The 16384-nt window shown below is 26.8% G+C and overlaps 2 long non-coding RNA genes across 3 annotated transcripts in view; one reads left to right on the top strand and one right to left on the bottom strand.

The window, feature by feature from the left end:
• LOC126313975 (uncharacterized) overlaps positions 1-15537 on the top strand; it is a 63482-nt gene extending 47945 nt beyond the window's left edge. Inside the window, exon 2 of the long non-coding RNA XR_007555568.1 lies at positions 14820-15537. This is a non-coding gene — a long non-coding RNA (uncharacterized LOC126313975). The remainder of the gene's footprint in view (positions 1-14819) is intronic.
• The window catches only part of LOC126313971 (uncharacterized), a 112797-nt gene that overhangs the window by 39200 nt on the left and 57213 nt on the right, over positions 1-16384 (bottom strand). The gene's annotated exons all lie outside the window — the stretch shown is intronic.

The following is a 16384-nucleotide window of genomic DNA, read 5'->3' as shown; positions in this document are numbered from 1 at the left end:
TAATTCTATCAACAAGAGTTTTCATTAGATTTATTATTCCAATAATTGTTATAATCCTGGCAACAACACTATCAAAAAAATTAATTAATGATCGAGAAAAAAGATCACCATTTGAATGTGGGTTTGATCCAAAAAGATCAGCACGAATACCATTCTCAATACGATTCTTCCTAATCGCAGTAATCTTTTTAATTTTTGATGTAGAAATTGCACTAATTCTACCAATTGTAATTATTTTTAAAACTTCAGACATTATAATCTGAACAGTATCAACAATATTTTTTATTCTAGTTCTATAAAGGAGGACTATACCATGAATGAAACCAAGGAGCATTACAATGAGCAGAATAAAGGGTTGTAGTTAAATATAACATTTGGGTTGCATTCAAAAAGTATTGATATTATCAATCAACCTTAAATAGAATAAGAAGCGAAATATTGCAGTCAGTTTCGACCTGGAAGATTGGTATGTACTACCCTTATTCTTATTAATTGAAGCCAAAAAGAGGCGTATTACTGTTAATAATATAATTGAACTATAATAGTTCCAATTAAGGAAATGTAAAGCCAATATGAAAGCTGCAAACTTTTTATATTAGCGGTTAAACTCCGTTAACATTTCTAAAATTTATATAGTTTAAATAAAACATTACATTTTCACTGTAAAAGTAATATATCTATATTTATAAATACTTAAAAGTAAAAATACTTCCTTAACATCTTCAGTGTCACGCTCTAATTATAAGCTATTTAAGTAAACGAAAAACAATATTACCAAAATAAATATTCAAAAAATAAAAGTTAAAAGATAAATCTTGAAATTAGAATCATATCAACCTTGAATATAACCAATTAAATAAATAAATAATCTATATAAACCTTGACCACCAAGTAATTCACCTCAACCATAACCAAATGACTTAGATGAATAATAACCTATTTTTAAAGGAATATATCTAATAAACTTAGTTGAAAGAAAAGGTATAAATCATATAGAACCAGCAAATCTAACAAAAGAAAGTATACTTAAAGAAAATAAATTATGAGAAAAATCAAAATTAGAAATAAGATAACCTAAATAAGCACCTAAAATAACAACTGTAATAGTTAAAAACTTTAAATAATAAGGTAAAGCAATCACATGAGGAATAGGAAAAATTAATCAAGATAAAAGACTACCACCAAAAACAGCAACAAACAATAGACCAATTATTCCAAATGAAATATAATAACCCTTATCATCAAAAGAAAATCTAGAATAAAAATTATTATCACCAGATATTGAATAATAAAACAAACGAAAGGAATAAGAAGCAGTTAAACCAGTAGAAAAAAAATAAAGAAAAAAAATTAAACAATTAATTCATCTTAAACAAACCATCTCAAGAATTAAATCCTTTGAATAAAATCCCGCTAAAAAAGGTATTCCACACAAAGATAAACTAGAAACATTAAAACAAACTGAAGTTAAAGGTATGAAATTAACAATTGATCCTATAAAACGAATATCCTGAGAATCCTTCAAATTATGAATTATTGAACCTGCACATATAAATAATAATGCCTTAAATAAAGCATGAGCCAATAAATGAAAAAATGCAAGCTTTGGATAACCTATAGCCAAAATTCTTATTATTAAACCAAGTTGTCTTAAAGTAGAAAGAGCAATAATCTTCTTTAAATCAAACTCAAAATTAGCGCCCAATCCAGCCATAAATATAGTTATACAACCAATTAAAAGTAAAAATCAACCACAATTATAAGTATCCAATATTGGTCTAAAACGAATTAATAAATAAACACCAGCAGTAACAAGAGTAGAAGAATGAACTAAAGCAGAAACAGGAGTAGGAGCTGCTATAGCAGCAGGAAGTCATGAAGAGAAAGGAATCTGAGCTCTCTTAGTTATAGCTGCTAAAACAATTAATATAGTAATGAGCTTTATTTCAAAAGAATTAGAAATAAAATCATAATAATAAATATAATTTCAACCACCAAAATTTAACACTCATGCAATAGAAATTAAAATAGCAACATCACCAATACGATTAGAAAGTGCAGTTAATATACCAGCACTATAAGATTTTACATTTTGATAATAAATAACTAAACAATAAGAAACTAAACCTAAACCATCTCAACCTAATAAAATTATAATTAAATTAGGACTAATAATTAAAAAACCTATAGAAAGAATAAATATTAAAACAATAATAATAAAACGATTTATATTCTTTTCACCAGATATATAATCCTCTCTATAATAAATAACCAAAGAAGAAATATATATAACAAAAGATATAAAAATAAGAGATATTCAATCCAAAATTAAAGTTATAACAACTATAGAACCATTTAAATTGAAAAGCTCTCACTCAACAAAAACTCTATAATCAATTATTAAATAATAAATACCTAAAAAAAAATTATAGTTCTCGAAATAAACAAAGAAAAAAAACTCAAAGAACAAATAGAAAATAAATTCACGGCCTAAGATGAAAAACTTCATATCATTGATTCCACAAAACAATATTTTAATTAAAATACTTAAGCAAACTAAACAAAGAAATATTCACCCTTTAAACAGAGAATATTTAAAGGCAATCAATGTAAAAGTAAAAGATGATATTCACGAAAATAACCAAGAGAACAAGTATAAACACCAGAATAATAATTCCCATGCTGAGAATAAGAATATATATACAAAGTATAAACAGCTCTAAAAAAAGATAAAAAAATCAAAGCAAAGAATCTAAAAGAAGATCAAGATATAATTCTATTTAATAATCTAATTTCACCTACCAAATTTAAAGAAGGAGGAGCAGCCATATTTGATGATCTTAAAAGAAATCATCATAAAGCCATTCTTGGCATCAAATTAATTATACCCTTGTTAATTAATAATCTTCGTCTACCTAAACGTTCATAAATAATATTAGATAAACAAAATAAACCAGAAGAACATAAACCATGACCAACCATTAGAGAAAGAGAACCTACACAACCTCATCAATTCATAGTCATCAATCCACCAATAACCATTCTTATATGAGCAACAGAAGAATATGCAATTAAAGACTTTAAATCAACCTGACGAAAACAAATAAATCTTACAATAACACCCCCAGATAAACCTAAAGACAATCAAAAATAATTAAACTTTAAACCCAAATAAGAAATAACCTTTATAACACGAAAAATACCATAACCACCTAACTTTAATAAAACACCAGCAAGAATTATTCTACCTGAAATAGGGGCCTCTACATGAGCCTTAGGAAGTCATAAATGAACCAAAAACATAGGTATCTTAACTAAAAAAGCCAAAATTATAAATACATAAAACATAAAATAATAAGAACCAAAATCAACCAATAAAGGAAAATATAAAGTATTAGAAAAATCATAAACCTTAAATAAAACTAATAATAAAGGTAATCTAGCAACCAAAGTATAAAAAATTAAATAAACACCAGCCTGCAAACGCTCAGGTTGATAACCCCAACCCAAAATTAAAAGTAAAGTAGGAACTAATCTAGCCTCAAAAAAAATATAAAAAGAAAGAAGACTTAATCTAGCAAATGAACAATAATGCATAATTATTAAAATCAAAACCATAAAAACAAAAAAATTAGAATGATATGAACTTAAATAAACTGAACCTCTAGCAGTGATTATTAAAGAACAAATCCAAAAACTAAGTAAAATTAAACTAAAAGAAAAATAATCAATACCAAAATAATATCTAATTATATTCAAATCAGCATATGAATAAACACAAATTATAAAAACAAAACCCGACAGAAACATTAAAGAATGAACCAACCATCAACAATTATTTAATAAACAAAGAGGGATCAAAAAAATAGTTATAAATAAATACTTTAACATAAAGATAAACCAAAAGAATTAAAAAAATCATTACCATGAGAACGAACTATTGAAACTAAAATAGAAAGACCTAAAGCACCCTCACAAACAGAAAAAACTAAAAAAATAACAGGAAAAAAATAATCATAATCAAACTCAATAAGAAAAACAATAACTAACATAAATAAAGAAAGAACAATATATTCTAATCTCAAAAGAACCATTAATAAATGTTTACGTTTAGAAGAAAAAACATAAACACCAGCAAAATAAATCAATAAAGAAGTAAAAATAGAGAATATAAACATTAGTTTTAATAGTTTAAAAAAAACGCCGGTCTTGTAAACCGGAAATAAGTCCAGCCCCCACTTTTAAAACTTCAGAGGTGGAAAAGCTTCCATCATCGGTCCCCAAAACCGGTATTTTAAATAAACTAACCCCTGAAATGATCAAAATAATAATTATATCATTATCAAATGTAATAAATATTAATTTTATTAAATTAAGACACCCAATATCAATAATGCTTTTTATTATCCTTCAAACCTTCCTAGTTGGATTAATAACAGGAACAATAATAGAAAAATATTGATTATCATATATTCTATTTTTAACATTTCTTGGTGGTATACTAGTATTATTTATTTACATTACAAGAATTGCATCAAACGAAATATTTCAGCCTAAATCAATCACTATAATTATTACATTAATAATGTGAGTATTTATCATATTAATATTAATTATTCTAGATATATCTATATTTATAGACTTTTTCAAAAACACCGAAACTATAAATATTGATAATTCAATCAATTATCAAGAAATAACAATATCTTTAGAAAAATTATATAATAGACCAACATTCATTATTACAATAATAATAATAATTTATTTATTTTTAGCACTACTAGCAGTTGTTAAAATCACCAATATTAATCAGGGACCTATTCGTAAAATAAGATAATTACTAATGAATAAACCCTTACGATTAAGACATCCTTTAATTAAAATTATTAATAACTCTTTAATTGACTTACCTGCCCCAACAAATATTTCATTTTGATGAAATTTTGGATCCCTATTAGGGTTATGTTTGGTAATTCAAATCGTAACTGGACTATTTTTAGCTATACATTATACATCAAATATTGAAATAGCATTCAGTAGTGTAGTACACATCTGCCGAAACGTAAATAATGGTTGAATTATCCGAACCTTACACGCAAATGGAGCATCTATATTTTTTATTTGTATTTACTTACATGTAGGACGGGGAATTTACTATGGATCTTATATATATATACATACCTGAATAATTGGTACAGTGATTTTATTTTTAGTTATAGCAACTGCATTTATAGGATATGTCTTACCCTGAGGCCAAATATCTTTTTGAGGTGCAACAGTAATTACTAATTTATTATCAGCAATCCCATACTTAGGAACAGATTTAGTCCAATGAGTATGAGGAGGATTCGCTGTTGATAATGCAACATTAAATCGATTCTTCACATTCCATTTTGTATTACCATTTATTATTGCTGCTATAGCACAATTCATTTATTTTTTCTTCACCAAACAGGATCTAATAATCCTCTTGGACTAAATGGAGATATTGAAAAAATTCCATTCCATCCATACTTTACCTTTAAGGATTCTATTACATTTGTAATAATAACATCATTATTAATTATACTATGTTTAATTAATCCTTACCTATTAGGAGATCCAGATAACTTTGTACCTGCCAACCCATTAGTAACACCAGTTCACATTCAACCAGAATGATATTTCCTATTTGCATATGCAATTCTACGATCTATCCCTAATAAGTTAGGAGGTGTTATTGCATTATTTTTATCAATTAGAATCTTAATAATTTTACCATTTTATAATAAAACACCATTCCGAGGCATTCAATTTTACCCTATTAATCAAATTTTATTCTGAATTATAGTAGTTGTTGTATGCTTACTAACGTGAATTGGTAAACGACCTGTTGAAGAACCTTATATTATAACAGGTCAAATCTTAACAATTATTTACTTCACATATTTCTTAATTAATGTCCATGTCGCAAACGCATGAGATAAATTAATTAAGGAATAAAGTTAATTAGCTTAGGAAAAGCATATGTTTTGAAAACATAAAATTAGAAGTTTAACTCTTCTATTAACTTTTATCAAAAAATTTCACTAAACAAATGAGATAAATAAAATCTTTAAACCAACAAAGAAAATAAAAAAATTCAAAGATAAAGGTAAAAAACTTTTTCAAGCTAAGTACATTAATTTATCATAACGGAACCGTGGTAATGTTCCACGAACCCAAATAAAACCAAAAGATATAATAGCAAGCTTAATAAAAAATATAAAAGAATAAAAATCACCGCCCAAAAAAATTAAAGCCAATAACATTCTTATGAAGACAATTCTAGTATATTCAGCTAAAAAAATTAAAGTAAAACCACCCGCACCATACTCAATATTAAATCCTGAAACTAACTCAGATTGCCCTTCAGCAAAATCAAAAGGAGTACGATTAGTTCAGCTAAGCAAGAAGCAAAACAAGCTAAAGCTAAAGGAAAAGAAATAATAATAAATCAACAATAAAGCTGATAGTTTATAAAGTCAAACATATTAAAACTACCGATTAAAATAATTAAAGACAATAAAATTAAAGCTAAACTAACTTCATAAGAAATTGTTTGAGCAACAGAACGAAGAGAACCTAATAATGAATAATTTGAATTAGAAGATCAACCAGCAATTATAACAGTATAAACACCTAATCTAGTACAACATAAAAAAAATAAAAATCCATAAGAAAAAGAACACATATAAGTTAAATAAGGAAAAATTACTCAAACGGCTAAAGAAATCATTAAATTAAAAACAGGGGAAAAATAATAAAGTAGGTAATTAGATATAATAGGAATTGGCTGCTCCTTACAAATTAACTTAATAGCATCTCTAAATGGCTGAGGAATTCCAACAAAACCTACCTTATTTGGACCCTTTCGAATCTGAATATAACCTAAAACCTTACGCTCTAATAAAGTTAAAAAGGCAACACTAATCAAAACACAAATAACCAATAAAAGAAAATTCAAAATAAATATAAATAAATCATAAAGTATCAATACTATTTGTAGAAAAAATCTACATAAATGAATTCTAAATTCAACACATTAATCTGTCAAAATAGTAAATAAATTAATATTAATCAATATAACAAAAAATATTTTAACCATATGGTCCTTTCGTACTAATATGGATTAACAATCTTAGGATAGAAACCGACCTGGCTCACGCCGGTCTGAACTCAGATCATGTAAGAATTTAAAGGTCGAACAGACCTAATCATTGGGCTCCTGCACCCAAAATTTTTCTTAATCCAACATCGAGGTCGCAATCTGCTTTGTCGATATGAGCTCTCAAAAACAATTACGCTGTTATCCCTAAGGTAACTTAATCTTATGATCATAAATTATGGATCAAAATAACAAACATAAATAAATGATATAATAATGAAGAGTATATCTATTCTTCATGTCACCCCAACAAAACATCATCATTAAATATAGAAAGACAAACAAAAAACTATATAAAAGTAAAATGTCAAGCTCTATAGGGTCTTCTCGTCCTAAAGAAGAATTTAAGCCTTTTGACTCAAAAGTTAAATTCAAAAATTTATTAAGAGACAGTTGATTTCTCGTCAAGCCATTCATTCCAGCCACTAATTAAGAGACTAATGATTATGCTACCTTTGCACGGTCAAAATACCGCGGCTCTTTAAAAATACGCTCAGTGAGCAGGCCACACCTCAAAATATAAACAAGAGGACATGTTTTTGATAAACAGGCGGAAATCAATTTTGCCTAGTTCCTTATAATAAGTTCACAAGGTAAAAATTTCATACAAATAAATATACTAATTCTATCATTATTACAAAAATTTTAAAATTAAATTAATAATCTTAATAAAAAACCTAAAATATTTATAAAATCAAAATAAAAAATAATGAACTGAAACGTAATCTTAAAGATAGCTGGTTTAAAGCTTACTATTATATTTCTATAAAATAAATTATAGGTTATTAACTTCAAAGCTTATCCCTTAAAGAATAAATAAGTTAATATTTTTACTTAAAAAATTAAATAAAAACAAATAACTTCAAAAAATTAAATTTTTTCTTAAGAAACTAGATATCTTGGGAAACGATTAACATCTCATTTCTATAAATAATTTAATAATAATTATGATACATTAACTATAAATTATTTATAAATCAACCCAAATCGAGACAAGTAAAATAAATACTAAAATTTTGATAAACCAAGATACAAAAGGTACAATAAATAAAATCTACTTAAAAAAATTTAAAATAATATTTCATAAAACACTTACATTACCAATAAACTATAATTTAAAAAATCAATTCTATAAAATATACTAAGACAAAAATACAATAAAATTATTTATATTAAATAATTAAATAAACAAAAAATTAATATAATAAAATAAATAATCAAGATATCCTGATTTGCACAGAAAAATTTTCAGTGTAAATGAAACACTTTACTAATAAGTTATATCTTGAAACTCTTCCTAGATACACTTTCCAGTACATCTACTATGTTACGACTTATCTCATCTAAATTGAAGCTACTTTAAAATAAAATAGAATAATCAATAATGAGAGCGACGGGCGATGTGTACACATCTCAGAGCCAATATCAGTTAAATTAAATAAATTAAATTACTATCAAATCCACCTTCATTAACAGTATTTCACAATCAAATCCGATATAAACAAAAATCTATTGTAACCCACCTCCTCTTAACTATAAGCTGCACCTTGACCTGAAATATTTTATAATTATAAATCTTGAGAATTATAACTCTAAAAAGATTCTCTGATAACGGAGATATACAAACAAATAAATTAAGTAGAGTAAATCGTGTATTATCAATCATGGGGTAGGTTCCTCTGAATGGAATGAGATACCGCCAAATTCTTTGTGTTTAAAGACCTTAACTAATAGTACCCTGGTAAATATAATTAACATTTAAAATAATAGGGTATCTAATCCTAGTTTATTATTTAAATTTCACAGATTCATAAAAAGGGCCACAAATAAATTTTAACATTTCACCTTACAAATTTATATAAAACCCTAATAATATAAACAACTGTTTTAACCAATAATATTCACTTGTATCAATCGTATAACCGCAGCTGCTGGCACGAATTATGCCGATACTAAATCAATTGCTAAATCCAAAATCACTTGATAATTAAATCAAATTACTGCAAAAAGAACATTTAGTCTAACAAAACTTACATATAATACAAAGAAAAAGTGAATAAACAAGCAAGAACAAAACTTTTAAAAATAAAAAATAAGAAAATTTTAAATCTATTAATTCAGGAAAAAATAAAAGATTCAAATATTTAAAGAAAAAAAAGAAAAAAACCACAAACATTAACCAAAAAAAAAAGAAACCCCCCTTTGTATGACCACAACAACTTCTCTATTATATATAATTAAAGATTAATATGGAACATGTATAGCAATAAATGTATTATATTCTTTCTTATTTAATCTTTCTTTTCACTAATAAATAAATAAAGATTAAATAATATAATAAATATATTTATATAATTATGTAATTTAATATAATATGTTATTAATATGAATTCTTTTTTTTATATTAAGTTAACTTTCATATATATTAGTTAAATAATCTAATTATAGATAATTTACATAATTATATTATTATAATTAATATAATTATTTATATTAATTATAATATTTTATATTTAAATTAATAATTTTAGTTATTATATCCAATTATAATAATATTAAATATTAAATTACATATTATTATATATATTATATTATAATAACCTAATTTAAGCTAAAAACATAAGTAGCTATAATCCTAGGTAAATAATTGCATTAAAATAATCAATTGATTATGGTAAGATGAACTTATAATACTTTAATTTCAATTAAATGTAATATATTAATATAAATTATGTATTATATACATATATATATATAAATAAAATGAGCAGGATAAATTAATCCTAATTAAACAAAATAATACATAAAAGAATTTCAAAAAAAAACTTTCGATTTATATATTAAATAAATGAAGTGCCTGATTAAAGGGTTACCTTGATTGGGTAAATAAAGTAAATAAAATTACCTTCATTAAAATTACATAAGATAGAATTAAACTACCTCCTTTAGTATCAAAAACTAACGTGCAACATACACCTTAATGTAAAAAGGTAAGCTAAACAAGCTAATGGATTCATACCCCATTTATAGAGGTATCAATCCTCTCCTTTTTAATGACCAACAACTCTACAAAACTTCTCTTCCTATCAACATTAATGATAGGAACGATCCTGTCCATTTCATCAAATTCCTGATTTGGGGTTTGAATAGGACTTGAGATCAACTTACTTTCATTTATTCCGCTCCTAACAAGAAATAAAAATATAATAATAAATGAATCATCAATTAAATATTTTATTGTCCAAGCAATAGCATCGACAATATTATTATTTTCAATTTTGCTGATTCAAATAAAATATCCCATGGGATGGGAAACAGAATTTATCCCATCAATAATAATTAGATCTAGACTATTATTAAAGATTGGAGCTGCACCTTTCCATTTCTGATTTCCAGAAGTTATAGGAGCATCAAGATGAAATAGTTGTTTAACATTAATAACATGACAAAAAATCGCCCCAATAATGGTCTTATCTTATTGTATTCAATTAAGAACTTTTATTTGAACAATTATTATCTTAAGAATTATTATTGGGGCAATAGGAGGTTTAAATCAAACATCCTTACGACAACTTTTAGCATATTCATCAATCAGACATCTAGGTTGAATAATTAGATCATTAACAGTCAGAGAAAACATCTGAGAACTATACTTCATTATTTACTCACTATTAAGATTAATTATAGTTTTATTATTTAAGCAAATAAATTTATTTTTCATAAATCAAATTTATTCAGCCAGAAATATAAAAACCGAAATTAAATTCATAATATTCTTATCTTTATTATCTTTAGGTGGACTACCACCATTCCTTGGATTCTTACCAAAATGAATTGTAATACAATCATTAATAGAAAACAATATAACAACTATTATAACTATTATAGTTGTATTAACTACAATTACACTCTACTACTATATACGTATTAGATTCTCAGCTCTAATTATATCATACACAGAAAATTCGTGATCTATAAAGATAAAGTCCCAAAAATCAAGAATCATTCTTCCTATAACAGTAATAATTTCAACAATAGGATTGATTTCAACATCAACCTTAATTTCATTATACTAAGGACTTAAGTTAATCAAACTAATAACCGTCAAAGTTATAATTAAAAGAATAATCTTTTAGGCCTTAGTAAAATTTTCCACCTCTAGAATTGCAGTCTAGAATCATAATTGAATATAAGACCTAAATATGATAAGAGAGAAAACATCTCATAAGTAGATTTACAGTCTACCACCTAATATTCAGCCATCTTACCGCAAAAATGATTATTCTCAACAAACCATAAGGACATTGGTACTTTATACTTTATATTTGGAGCATGAGCAGGAATAGTAGGAACATCAATAAGAATACTTATTCGTGCTGAACTTGGCCAACCCGGATCTCTAATTGGGGATGACCAGATTTATAATGTTATTATTACAGCTCACGCATTCGTAATAATTTTCTTTATAGTAATACCTATTATAATTGGTGGATTTGGTAATTGACTTGTTCCACTAATAATTGGTGCACCAGATATAGCATTTCCACGAATAAATAATATAAGTTTTTGATTACTACCACCTTCACTAACCCTTCTTCTTACATCTTCTATAGTAGATAATGGTGCTGGTACAGGATGAACAGTTTACCCTCCTCTAGCAGGAGCTATTGCACACGGGGGTGCATCTGTAGATCTAGCTATTTTTTCACTGCACTTAGCAGGTGTATCATCTATTCTTGGTGCAGTGAATTTCATTACAACAGCAATTAATATACGATCAGAAAGTATAACTTTAGATCAAACACCTTTATTTGTATGATCTGTAGCTATTACAGCATTACTTCTCCTTCTTTCACTTCCAGTTTTAGCAGGAGCTATTACTATATTATTAACAGATCGAAATTTAAATACATCATTCTTTGACCCTGCAGGAGGGGTGACCCAATTCTATATCAACATCTATTTTGATTCTTTGGACACCCAGAAGTTTATATTTTAATTCTACCGGGGTTCGGATTTATTTCATATATTGTATGTCAAGAAAGAGGAAAAATTGAATCATTTGGAACATTAGGTATAATTTATGCTATACTATCAATTGGACTAATAGGATTTATTGTATGAGCACATCATATATTTACAGTAGGAATGGATGTTGACACAAGAGCATATTTTACATCAGCAACAATAATTATTGCTGTACCTACAGGAATTAAGGTATTTAGATGATTAGCTACATTATATGGAACTAAATTCAAGTTCAATCCACCATTATTATGAGCTCTAGGATTTATTTTCCTATTTACAATTGGTGGATTAACAGGATTAGTATTAGCAGATTCATCACTTGATATTGTGTTACATGATACATATTATGTAGTAGCCCACTTTCATTATGTATTATCTATAGGAGCAGTATTTGCAATTATAGGAGGTGTCATTCAATGATATCCACTATTTACAGGATTAACTATAAATAATACATGATTAAAAATCCAATTTACAATTATATTCATTGGAGTAAATTTAACATTCTTTCCTCAACACTTCCTAGGATTAGCAGGAATACCTTGACGATACTCTGACTACCCAGACGCATATACATCATGAAACGTAGTATCAAGAATTGGGTCTACAATTTCTATTGTAGGAATCATTATATTCATTGTAATTATATGAGAAAGAATGATTACAAACCGAGCAATTATATTTAGAGCTAACATAAGAAGATCAACAGAATGACTACAAAATAACCCTCCTGCAGAACATAGTTACTCAGAATTACCATTAATCTCTAGATTCTAATATGGCAGATTAGTGCAGTAGATTTAAGCTCTACAAATAAAGGTTTGACCTTTTATTAGAAAATATTTATTAATGGCATCATGATCAAATTTATCTCTTCAAGATGGAGCTTCACCATTAATGGAGCAATTATCATTCTTTCATGATCATACTATGGTCGTATTATTATTAATTACAGTAATTGTAGGTTATGCCCTAAGTTGTATATTATTTATTGCCTATACTAACCGTAATATACTTCATGGACATTTAATTGAAACAATCTGAACAGCTTTACCAGCAATTATATTAATTTTTATTGCCCTTCCATCATTACGACTATTATATTTACTTGATGATTCAGTAGATGCAATAATTACAATTAAAACCATTGGACGACAATGATATTGAAGATATGAATATTCAGACTTCATAGACGTAGAATTTGACACTTATATAACACCAGAACAAGACCTAGAAAATGATGGATTCCGACTACTAGATGTAGATAACCGAACAATCCTACCAATAAATACAGAAGTACGAGTATTAACAAGAGCATCAGATGTTCTACACTCATGAGCAGTTCCTGCATTAGGGGTTAAAATTGATGCAACGCCAGGTCGGTTAAATCAAGGAACATTCACAATAAATCGACCTGGATTATTCTTTGGACAATGCTCAGAAATCTGTGGAGCAAACCACAGATTTATACCAATTGTAATTGAAAGAACTTCAGTAAATTTATTTATTAAGTGATTATCTAAGATAATTTAAGGAGTTAGTTAAAATAAATAACATTAGAGTGTCAATCTAAAGTAACTAAAAAAAATTAGTACACCTTGAAATTCATCAGATGACTGAAAGTAAGTAATGGTCTCTTAAACCAAATAATAGTAAATTAACGACTACTTCTGATGGGGAAATTATATCCAAATCCCTCAAATATCCCCTCTTATATGATTCTCACTATTCATTATATTTTCAGCTACATTAATCTTGTTTAATCAAATAAACTTCTTCTCATTTAAACCTAACCTTATTAAAAGAGCAGAAAAAGGAACAATTGAAATAAAAAACTTAAATTGAAAATGATAACAAATCTATTCTCAACATTTGACCCATCAACTAACATCTTTAATTTATCATTAAATTGAACTAGAACATTTCTAGGACTATTATTAATCCCATCACTATTTTGACTTACACCATCACGAATTAACATTATCTGAAATAAACTAAATTTAACCTTACATAATGAATTTAAAACACTTCTTGGACCAAAATCATTTAATGGAACAACATTCATTTTCATCTCAATTTTTATTATAATATTATTTAACAATTTCATAGGATTATTCCCTTATATTTTTACTAGAACAAGACATTTAGCATTAACATTTGCAATTGCCCTACCTATATGGCTAAGATTTATATTATTTGGATGAATTAACCATACTAATCATATATTTACACACCTTGTACCACAAGGTACACCGCCTGCATTAATATCATTTATAGTACTAATTGAAACAATTAGTAATGTTATTCGACCAGGTACATTAGCAGTACGGTTGGCAGCAAATATAATTGCAGGACACTTATTATTAACCTTATTAGGAAACACAGGACCATCTATAGCAATAAACTTAATCTCATTACTAATTATTGGACAAATACTTCTATTAATTCTAGAATCAGCAGTAGCAATAATTCAAGCCTATGTTTTCTCAATTCTAAGAACTCTATATTCTAGAGAAGTATATTAAACCTATGTTAACAACTCACTCAAACCACCCATTCCACTTAGTAGACTATAGACCTTGACCATTAACAGGAGCAATGGGAGCAATAGTCCTAGTATCAGGACTAGCAAAATGATTCCACGTATTTAATATTAACTTATTCATAATTGGATTTGGAATTACCCTACTAACTATAATTCAATGATGACGAGATGTAGTACGAGAAGGAACATATCAAGGATTACATACAGGATTTGTATCAATTGGATTACGATGAGGAATAATTTTATTTATTGCATCAGAGGTATTATTTTTCGTTTCTTTTTTTTGAGCATTCTTTAGAAGAAGATTAGCACCAACAATTGAACTAGGAATACTATGACCTCCAATAGGAATTCAACCCTTTAACCCTATACAAATTCCATTACTTAATACAGCTATTCTTTTAGCATCAGGAGTAACAGTAACATGAGCACATCATAGTTTAATGGAATCTAATCATACTCAAGCACTACAAGGATTATTCTTCACAGTGTTATTAGGACTATACTTTACAATACTTCAAGCATATGAATATTGAGAAGCACCTTTTACCATTGCAGATGCAGTTTATGGATTAACATTCTTTGTTGCAACAGGATTCCATGGTTTACACGTAATTATTGGAACAATCTTTTTATCAACATGTCTACTTCGACACTCAATAAATCAATTTTCACCAAGACATCACTTTGGATTTGAAGCAGCAGCATGATACTGACACTTCGTAGACGTAGTATGATTATTCTTATATATCTCTATTTATTGATGAGGTAGATAATTGTTTTTCTAGTATAAATAGTACATTTGACTTCCAATCAGAAAGCTTGATATAAATCAAGAAAAACAATTCTATTTCTATCAACAAGAGTTTTCATTAGATTTATTATTCCAATAATTGTTATAATCCTGGCAACAACACTATCAAAAAAATTAATTAATGATCGAGAAAAAAGATCACCATTTGAATGTGGGTTTGATCCAAAAAGATCAGCACGAATACCATTCTCAATACGATTCTTCCTAATCGCAGTAATCTTTTTAATTTTTGATGTAGAAATTGCACTAATTCTACCAATTGTAATTATTTTTAAAACTTCAGACATTATAATCTGAACAGTATCAACAATATTTTTTATTCTTGTTCTATTAGGAGGACTATACCATGAATGAAACCAAGGAGCATTACAATGAGCAGAATAAAGGGTTGTAGTTAAATATAACATTTGGGTTGCATTCAAAAAGTATTGATATTATCAATCAACCTTAAATAGAATAAGAAACGAAATATTGCAGTCAGTTTCGACCTGGAAGATTGGTATGTACTACCCTTATTCTTATTAATTGAAGCCAAAAAGAGGCGTATTACTGTTAATAATATAATTGAACTATAATAGTTCCAATTAAGGAAATGTAAAGCCAATATGAAAGCTGCTAACTTTTTATATTAGCGGTTAAACTCCGTTAACATTTCTAAAATTTATATAGTTTAACTAAAACATTACATTTTCACTGTAAAAATAATATATCTATATTTATAAATACTTAAAAGTAAAAATACTTCCTTAACATCTTCAGTGTCACGCTCTAATTATAAGCTATTTAAGTAAACGAAAAACAATATTACCAA

Source organism: Schistocerca gregaria, unplaced genomic scaffold (genome assembly GCF_023897955.1).
Source record: "Schistocerca gregaria isolate iqSchGreg1 unplaced genomic scaffold, iqSchGreg1.2 ptg000515l, whole genome shotgun sequence".
Lineage (NCBI taxonomy): Eukaryota > Metazoa > Arthropoda > Insecta > Orthoptera > Acrididae > Schistocerca > Schistocerca gregaria.
This window is presented reverse-complemented; position numbering and strand designations above follow the sequence as displayed.